Genomic DNA, 11,789 nt, shown 5'->3' on the forward strand with positions numbered 1-11,789 from the left:
TCTACTCTACTACCACATATCTACAACACATTGTGTTCCCTCAGACCACTACTCTACTACCACATATCTACAACACATTGTGTCCTCAGGCCTCTACTCTACTACCACATATCTACAACACATTAAGTGTGTCCTCAGGCCTCTACTCTACTACCACATATCTACAACACATTAAGTGTGTGGCCTCAGGCCTCTACTCCACTACCACATATCGACAACATATTTTGTGTCCTCAGGCCTCTACTCTACTACCACATATCTACAACACATTGTGTTCCCTCAGACCTCTACTCTACTACCACATATCTACAACACATTAAATGTGTGCCCTCAGGCCTGCTCCACTACCACATATCTACAACACATTGTCTTCCCTCAGATCTACTCTAACATATTACAACACATTGTGCCCTCAGGCCTCTACTCTACTACCACATATCTACAACACATTGTGTTCCCTCAGACCACTACTCTACTACCACATATCTACAACACATTGTGTTCCCTCAGACCACTACTCTACTACCACATATCTACAACACATTGTGCCCTCAGGCCTCTACTCTACTACCACATATCTACAACACATTGTGTTCCCTCAGACCTCTACTCTACTACCACATATCTACAACACATTGTGTTCCTCAGACCTCTACTCTACTACCACATATCTACAACACATTGTGCCCTCAGGCCTCTACTCTACTACCACATATCTACAACACATTGTGTTCCCTCAGACCTCTACTCTACTACCACATATCTACAACACATTGTGCCCTCAGGCCTCTACTCTACTACCACATATCTACAACATATTGTGTGTCCTCAGGCCTCTACTCTACTACCACATATCTACAACATATTGTGTGTCCTCAGGCCTCTACTCTACTACCACATATCTACAACATATTGTGTTCCCTCAGATATCTACCACATATCTACAACACATTGTGCCCTCAGGCCTCTACTCTACTACCACATATCTACAACATACATTGTGTCCTCAGGCCTCTACTCTACTACCACATATCTACAACATATTGTGTGTCCTCAGGCCTCTACTCTACTACCACATATCTACAACATATTGTGTGTCCTCAGGCCTCTACTCTACTACCACATATCTACAACACATTGTGCCCTCAGGCCTCTACTCTACTACCACATATCTACAACATATTGTGTGTCCTCAGGCCTCTACTCTACTACCACATATCTACAACACATTGTGCTTCCTCAGGCCTCTACTCTACTACCACATATCTACAACACATTGTGTGTCCTCAGGCCTCTACTCTACTACCACATATCTACAACATATTGTGTGTCCTCAGGCCTCTACTCTACTACCACATATCTACAACATATTGTGTGTCCTCAGGCCTCTACTCTACTACCACATATCTACAACACATTGTGCCCTCAGGCCTCTACTCTACTACCACATATCTACAACATATTGTGTGTCCTCAGGCCTCTACTCTACTACCACATATCTACAAACACATTGTGCCCTCAGGCCTCTACTCTACTACCACATATCGACAACATATTTTGTGTCCTCAGGCCTCTACTCTACTACCACATATCTACAACACATTGTGTTCCCTCAGACCTCTACTCTACTACCACATATCTACAACACATTAAATGTGTGCCCTCAGGCCTCTACTCCACTACCACATATCTACAACACATTGTCTTCCCTCAGACCTCTACTCTACTACCACATATCTACAAAACATTGTGCCCTCAGGCCTCTACTCTACTACCACATATCTACAACACATTGTGTTCCCTCAGACCACTACTCTACTACCACATATCTACAACACATTGTGTTCCCTCAGACCACTACTCTACTACCACATATCTACAACACATTGTGCCCTCAGGCCTCTACTCTACTACCACATATCTACAACACATTAAGTGTGTCCTCAGGCCTCTACTCTACTACCACATATCTACAACACATTAAGTGTGTGGCCTCAGGCCTCTACTCCACTACCACATATCTACAACACATTGTGTTCCCTCAGACCTCTACTCTACTACCACATATCTACAACACATTGTGCCCTCAGGCCTCTACTCTACTACCACATATCTACAACATATTGTGTGTCCTCAGGCCTCTACTCTACTACCACATATCTACAACATATTGTGTGTCCTCAGGCCTCTACTCTACTACCACATATCTACAACATATTGTGTGTCCTCAGGCCTCTACTCTACTACCACATATCTACAACACATTAAGTGTGTGTCCTCAGGCCTCTACTCTACTACCACATATCTACAACATATTGTGTTCCCTCAGGCCTCTACTCTACTACCACATATCTACAACACATTGTGCCCTCAGGCCTCTACTCTACTACCACATATCTACAACATATTGTGTGTCCTCAGGCCTCTACTCTACTACCACATATCTACAACACATTGTGCCCTCAGGCCTCTACTCTACTACCACATATCGACAACATATTGTGTGTCCTCAGGCCTCTACTCTACTACCACATATCTACAACACATTGTGTTCCCTCAGACCTCTACTCTACTACCACATATCTACAACACATTAAATGTGTGCCCTCAGGCCTCTACTCCACTACCACATATCTACAACACATTGTCTTCCCTCAGACCTCTACTCTACTACCACATATCTACAACACATTGTGCCCTCAGGCCTCTACTCTACTACCACATATCTACAACATATTGTGTGTCCTCAGGCCTCTACTCTACTACCACATATCTACAACATATTGTGTGTCCTCAGGCCTCTACTCTACTACCACATATCTACAACATATTGTGTGTCCTCAGGCCTCTACTCTACTACCACATATCTACAACACATTGTGCCCTCAGGCCTCTACTCTACTACCACATATCTACAACATATTGTGTGTCCTCAGGCCTCTACTCTACTACCACATATCTACAACACATTGTGCCCTCAGGCCTCTACTCTACTACCACATATCTACAACATATTGTGTGTCCTCAGGCCTCTACTCTACTACCACATATCTACAACATATTGTGTGTCCTCAGGCCTCTACTCTACTACCACATATCTACAACATATTGTGTGTCCTCAGGCCTCTACTCTACTACCACATATCTACAACACATTGTGCCCTCAGGCCTCTACTCTACTACCACATATCTACAACATATTGTGTGTCCTCAGGCCTCTACTCTACTACCACATATCTACAACACATTGTGCCCTCAGGCCTCTACTCTACTACCACATATCGACAACATATTTTGTGTCCTCAGGCCTCTACTCTACTACCACATATCTACAACACATTGTGTTCCCTCAGACCTCTACTCTACTACCACATATCTACAACACATTAAATGTGTGCCCTCAGGCCTCTACTCCACTACCACATATCTACAACACATTGTCTTCCCTCAGACCTCTACTCTACTACCACATATCTACAAAACATTGTGCCCTCAGGCCTCTACTCTACTACCACATATCTACAACACATTGTGTTCCCTCAGACCACTACTCTACTACCACATATCTACAACACATTGTGTTCCCTCAGACCACTACTCTACTACCACATATCTACAACACATTGTGCCCTCAGGCCTCTACTCTACTACCACATATCTACAACACATTAAGTGTGTCCTCAGGCCTCTACTCTACTACCACATATCTACAACACATTAAGTGTGTGGCCTCAGGCCTCTACTCCACTACCACATATCGACAACATATTTTGTGTCCTCAGGCCTCTACTCTACTACCACATATCTACAACACATTGTGTTCCCTCAGACCTCTACTCTACTACCACATATCTACAACACATTAAATGTGTGCCCTCAGGCCTCTGCTCCACTACCACATATCTACAACACATTGTCTTCCCTCAGACCTCTACTCTACTACCACATATCTACAACACATTGTGCCCTCAGGCCTCTACTCTACTACCACATATCTACAACACATTGTGTTCCCTCAGACCACTACTCTACTACCACATATCTACAACACATTGTGTTCCCTCAGACCACTACTCTACTACCACATATCTACAACACATTGTGCCCTCAGGCCTCTACTCTACTACCACATATCTACAACACATTGTGTTCCCTCAGACCTCTACTCTACTACCACATATCTACAACACATTGTGTTCCCTCAGACCTCTACTCTACTACCACATATCTACAACACATTGTGCCCTCAGGCCTCTACTCTACTACCACATATCTACAACACATTGTGTTCCCTCAGACCTCTACTCTACTACCACATATCTACAACACATTGTGCCCTCAGGCCTCTACTCTACTACCACATATCTACAACATATTGTGTGTCCTCAGGCCTCTACTCTACTACCACATATCTACAACATATTGTGTGTCCTCAGGCCTCTACTCTACTACCACATATCTACAACATATTGTGTTCCCTCAGACCTCTACTCTACTACCACATATCTACAACACATTGTGCCCTCAGGCCTCTACTCTACTACCACATATCTACAACATATTGTGTGTCCTCAGGCCTCTACTCTACTACCACATATCTACAACATATTGTGTGTCCTCAGGCCTCTACTCTACTACCACATATCTACAACATATTGTGTGTCCTCAGGCCTCTACTCTACTACCACATATCTACAACACATTGTGCCCTCAGGCCTCTACTCTACTACCACATATCTACAACATATTGTGTGTCCTCAGGCCTCTACTCTACTACCACATATCTACAACACATTGTGCCCTCAGGCCTCTACTCTACTACCACATATCTACAACATATTGTGTGTCCTCAGGCCTCTACTCTACTACCACATATCTACAACATATTGTGTGTCCTCAGGCCTCTACTCTACTACCACATATCTACAACATATTGTGTGTCCTCAGGCCTCTTATCTACTACCACATATCTACAACACATTGTGCCCTCAGGCCTCTACTCTACTACCACATATCTACAACATATTGTGTGTCCTCAGGCCTCTACTCTACTACCACATATCTACAACACATTGTGCCCTCAGGCCTCTACTCTACTACCACATATCGACAACATATTTTGTGTCCTCAGGCCTCTACTCTACTACCACATATCTACAACACATTGTGTTCCCTCAGACCTCTACTCTACTACCACATATCTACAACACATTAAATGTGTGCCCTCAGGCCTCTACTCCACTACCACATATCTACAACACATTGTCTTCCCTCAGACCTCTACTCTACTACCACATATCTACAAAACATTGTGCCCTCAGGCCTCTACTCTACTACCACATATCTACAACACATTGTGTTCCCTCAGACCACTACTCTACTACCACATATCTACAACACATTGTGTTCCCTCAGACCACTACTCTACTACCACATATCTACAACACATTGTGCCCTCAGGCCTCTACTCTACTACCACATATCTACAACACATTAAGTGTGTCCTCAGGCCTCTACTCTACTACCACATATCTACAACACATTAAGTGTGTGGCCTCAGGCCTCTACTCCACTACCACATATCGACAACATATTTTGTGTCCTCAGGCCTCTACTCTACTACCACATATCTACAACACATTGTGTTCCCTCAGACCTCTACTCTACTACCACATATCTACAACACATTAAATGTGTGCCCTCAGGCCTCTACTCCACTACCACATATCTACAACACATTGTCTTCCCTCAGACCTCTACTCTACTACCACATATCTACAACACATTGTGCCCTCAGGCCTCTACTCTACTACCACATATCTACAACACATTGTGTTCCCTCAGACCACTACTCTACTACCACATATCTACAACACATTGTGTTCCCTCAGACCACTACTCTACTACCACATATCTACAACACATTGTGCCCTCAGGCCTCTACTCTACTACCACATATCTACAACACATTAAGTGTGTCCTCAGGCCTCTACTCTACTACCACATATCTACAACACATTAAGTGTGTGGCCTCAGGCCTCTACTCCACTACCACATATCTACAACACATTGTGTTCCCTCAGACCTCTACTCTACTACCACATATCTACAACACATTGTGCCCTCAGGCCTCTACTCTACTACCACATATCTACAACATATTGTGTGTCCTCAGGCCTCTACTCTACTACCACATATCTACAACATATTGTGTGTCCTCAGGCCTCTACTCTACTACCACATATCTACAACATATTGTGTGTCCTCAGGCCTCTACTCTACTACCACATATCTACAACACATTAAGTGTGTGTCCTCAGGCCTCTACTCTACTACCACATATCTACAACATATTGTGTTCCCTCAGGCCTCTACTCTACTACCACATATCTACAACACATTGTGCCCTCAGGCCTCTACTCTACTACCACATATCTACAACATATTGTGTGTCCTCAGGCCTCTACTCTACTACCACATATCTACAACACATTGTGCCCTCAGGCCTCTACTCTACTACCACATATCGACAACATATTGTGTGTCCTCAGGCCTCTACTCTACTACCACATATCTACAACACATTGTGTTCCCTCAGACCTCTACTCTACTACCACATATCTACAACACATTAAATGTGTGCCCTCAGGCCTCTACTCCACTACCACATATCTACAACACATTGTCTTCCCTCAGACCTCTACTCTACTACCACATATCTACAACACATTGTGCCCTCAGGCCTCTACTCTACTACCACATATCTACAACACATTGTGCCCTCAGGCCTCTACTCTACTACCACATATCTACAGCACATTAAGTGTGTGTCCTCAGGCCTCTACTCCACTACCACATATCTACAACACATTGTGCCCTCAGGCCTCTACTCTACTACCACATATCTACAACATATTGTGTGTCCTCAGGCCTCTACTCTACTACCACATATCTACAACATATTGTGTGTCCTCAGGCCTCTACTCTACTACCACATATCTTGAATTGAATTAATATGAAATTGCCTTACGCACTGTTCAGATCTAGCCAATCACTGTTCAGATCTATGAGATCTAGCCAATCACTGTTCAGATCTATCAGATCTAGCCAATCACTGTTCAGATCTAGCCAATCACTGTTCATATCTAGCCAATCACTGTTCAGATCTATCAGATCTAGCCAATCACTGTTCAGATCTAGCCAATCACTGTTCAGATCTAGCCAATCACTGTTCAGATCTATCAGATCTAGCCAATCACTGTTCAGATGCAGCATTAAAGGAGAGTTGAATTGAATAGAAAAAAGGCAACAGTAAACATGTTGACCCCCACGAATGATGCAGCGCCCCCTTTGGGCCAATCAGTGTAATTTAGCAAATGCCGGATCTATGGCAAAAACACATCATTCACCCAAGTTTCGTCAAAATTAGCCCAGTGGTGTCTTGAGATATAATTTGGGTTAGCTAGACTCATATCCCTGAGCCACATTTCACCACTCTGAGTCAAACAGATCACCACCGTGTGGTAGATACTCTGAGTCAAACAGATCACCTACTGTGTGGTAGATACTCTGAGTCAAACAGATCACCTACTGTGTGGTAGATACTCTGAGTCACAGATCACCTACTGTGTGGTAGATACTCTGAGTCACAGATCACCACAGTGTGGTAGATACGAATGTTCTTGTATATATTGAGTCTTGACCGTGTTTGCAACATGTGTACCAAATGTTGTTACAATACGAATATCCTTGACTGATTTATGTGCCAGACCACGCCCACCTGCAGGGTTATTGGTCAAATAGCAGCCATTTTATTTTAGGTACAAGTCTGGAAAATATTTTGTTTAGAGACTTTTGGCCATAGATGCCACATCTTTCGGTGCCAGAAGAGTAGCGTTTTCGGTGTTTTCCCCAAAATTCCAAAGTTTACCACAGTCACAAAGTCAGAAGGTCCGCCTACTTGACCAATCAGATGAGGGAGTGTATTCCGATTTGCATGAAACACATTTTTTAAAATTACATTCGGAAAGCATTCAGACACCTTGCCTTTTCCACATTTTGTGACGTTACAGCCTTATTCTAAAATGGATTAGAAATATATAAAAATGCTCATCAATCAACACACAATACCCCATAATGACAAAGCGAAAAACAGGTTTTTAGAAATGTTTGCAAATGTATTAAAAATTAGAAGAAAAAAAGATGAAATACCTTGTTTAAGTATTCAGACCCTTTGCTATGAGTCTCGAAAATGACCTCCGGTGCATCCTGTTTCCGTTGATCATCCTTGAGATGTTTCTCCAACTTCATTGGCAGTCCACCTGTGGTAAATTCAATTGATTGGACATGATTGTATATATAAGGTCCCACAGTTGACAGTGCATGTCAGAGCAAAAACCAAGCCATGAGGTTGAACGTAGAGCTCCGAGACAGGATTGTGTCGAGGCACAGATCTAGGGAAGGGTACCAAAACATGTCTGCAGCATTGAATGTCCCCAGGAACACAGTGGCCTCCATCATTCTTAAATGGAAGGAGTTTGGAACCACCAAGACTCTTCCTAGAGTTGGCCGCCCCAGCCAAACTGACCAATCAGGGGAGAAGGGCCTTGGTCAGGGAGGTGATCGAGGGAAAGATGAATGGAGAAAAGTACAGAGAGATTCTTGATGAAAATCTGCTCCAGAGCGCTCAGGACCTCAGACTGGGGCGAAGGTTCACCTTCCAACAGAACAACGACCCTAAGCACACAGACAAAGGACAACGCAGAAGTGGCTTCGGGACAAGTCTCTGAATGTCACTGAGTGGCCAAGACAGAGCCCAGAATTTTTATTTTATAAATTTGATCATGTCAAACAACCTGTTTTTGCTTTGTCATCGAGTATTGTGTGTATATTGATGACGAGAAAAAAACAAGTGTTTAATCCGTTTTAGAACAAGGCTGTAACGTAACAAAATGTGGAAAAAGTGAAGCAGTCTGAATACTTAATGAATGCGCTGCATCTCAAGTTCAAGTTTGAGAACCAAATATCTAAATACATTCGGGAACAAGAATTGGCAACGTCACTCAAATTCACAACATTGAGGAAGAACCAATGTCACTCAAATTCACAGCATTGAGGAAGAACCAATGTCACTCAAATTCACAGCATTGAGGAAGGACCAATGTCCCCTAACATTCATAACATTGAGGAAGGACCAATGTCCCCTAACATTCATAACATTGAGGAAGGACCAATGTCCCCTAACATTCATAACATTGAGGAAGGACCAATGTCCCCTAACATTCATAACATTGAGGAAGGACCAATGTCCCCTAACATTCATAACATTGAGGAAGGACCAATGTCCCCTAACATTCATAACATTGAGGAAGGACCAATGTCCCCTAACATTCATAACATTGAGGAAGGACCAATGTCCCTAACATTCATAACATTGAGGAAGGACCAATGTCCCCTAACATTCACAACATTGAGGAAGGACCAATGTCCCCTAACATTCATAACATTGAGGAAGGACCAATGTCCCTAACATTCACAACATTGAGGAAGGACCAATGTCCCCTAACATTCATAACATTGAGGAAGGACCAATGTCCCTAACATTCATAACATTGAGGAAGGACCAATGTCCCCTAACATTCACAGCATTGAGGAAGGACCAATGTCCCCTAACATTCACAACATTGAGGAAGGACCAATGTCCCCTAACATTCATAACATTGAGGAAGGACCAATGTCCCTAACATTCACAGCATTGAGGAAGGACCAATGTCCCTAACATTCATAACATTGAGGAAGGACCAATGTCCCTAACATTCATAACATTGAGGAAGGACCAATGTCCCCTAACATTCACAACATTGAGGAAGGACCAATGTCCCTAACATTCATAACATTGCGAAAGGACAATTATTTTGGTAAAAAGGGTAAGTAGTCTTATTGTAGATGCCTAGAAGCTAACTGTTAATACCCTCATCTAAAATGAGCTCGCTGGCATAAGGGATTACATTCCAAGCACAGAGGAGTTATTCTATTGGACAGAGGAGTTATTCTATTGGACAGAGGAGTTATTCTATTGGACAGAGGAGTTATTCTATTGGACAGAGGAGTTATTCTATTGGACAGAGGAGTTATTCTATTGGAAAGAAGAGTTATTCTATTGGACAGAGGAGTTATTCTATTGGAAAGAAGAGTTATTCTATTGGACAGAGGAGTTATTCTATTGGACAGAGGAGTTATTCTATTGGACAGAGGAGTTATTATATTGGACAGAGGAGTTATTCTATTGGACAGAGGAGTTATTCTATTGGACAGAGGAGTTATTCTATTGGACAGAGGAGTTATTCTATTGGACAGAGGAGTTATTCTATTGGACAGAGGAGTTATTCTATTGGACAGAGGAGTTATTCTATTGGACAGAGAAACGCTGTTAGTTTCCAAACCAGCCTTTCATTCTAATAGTAATATATCATGTTGTTGACCTTCACCAGATGTCCATCCTTTCATTCTAATAGTAATATATCATGTTGTTGACCTTCACCAGATGCCCAGCCTTTCATTCTAATAGTAATATATCATGTTGTTGACCTTCACCAGATGCCCAGCCTTTCATTCTAATAGTAATATATCATGTTGTTGACCTTCACCAGATGCCCAGCCTTTCATTCTAATAGTAATATATCATGTTGTTGACCTTCACCAGATGTCCAGCCTTTCATTCTAATAGTAATATATCATGTTGTTGACCTTCACCAGATGCCCAGCCTTTCATTCTAATAGTAATATATCATGTTGTTGACCTTCACCAGATGCCCAGCCTTTCATTCTAATAGTAATATATCATGTTGTTGACCTTCACCAGATGCCCAGCCTTTCATTCTAATAGTAATATATCATGTTGTTGACCTTCACCAGATGCCCAGCCTTTCATTCTATAGTAATATATCATGTTGTTGACCTTCACCAGATGCCCAGCCTTTCATTCTAATAGTAATATATCATGTTGTTGACCTTCACCAGATGCCCAGCCTTTCATTCTAATAGTAATATATCATGTTGTTGACCTTCACCAGATGCCCAGCCTTTAACAGGAAAACAACAGTTGGGAGAGGAAAAAGCTTCTATTTAAATGGAGTTCCATTTCAAGTTGTTGACACAAAGACGTATGAATGCCACCAAGAGGAAAGACAGACAAACAAAAGCCAAAGAGAAATATGAAGCTGAAATTAACAAGAAGTCTGTAATTGCAAAGACAGATCACTGTAATTTATACCATACATATTTCCAACACTAATTTCACATGAATTATGTTGAATTACTAACTAACAATGGAATGTTCCTCAACAAAATGGAAGAAGATGGGACTTTAAACTGGTGTCTCAACTCTGTGGTCACTAAAGAATCCGGTCAGCGTACACACTCCCCCATCTGATTGGTCGAGGAGGCGGGTCTTCTGACTTTGTGGCTGTGGTTACTGGTGGAGGAGAGGGATTTTTGTACCGAATTTCCTGACTGAGTAAAACGGGGTGAAGGGAGCATGACCTTTCAAAGTGTACATTTTCAATATCTTGTTTATAGCGCCACCATCTGGCCAATTGGTGTCATTTTGTATGTGCCAGATCTCTCTGGCCAAGACGCATCATTTTCCCAAGTTTAGTTTAATCAGGTTTAGAGGGAGACGTAGACATTGAGTCTAATTTTGGAGTGACGGTTCGTCTGGCGCTGCTACTCTGATTGGTTGAGGATGAGCCAATCGTTGATTACTTTGTTTTCTGCAACACCCCTCATTT

Source organism: Oncorhynchus nerka, unplaced genomic scaffold, assembly GCF_034236695.1.
Source record: "Oncorhynchus nerka isolate Pitt River unplaced genomic scaffold, Oner_Uvic_2.0 unplaced_scaffold_1049, whole genome shotgun sequence".
NCBI lineage: Eukaryota > Metazoa > Chordata > Actinopteri > Salmoniformes > Salmonidae > Oncorhynchus > Oncorhynchus nerka.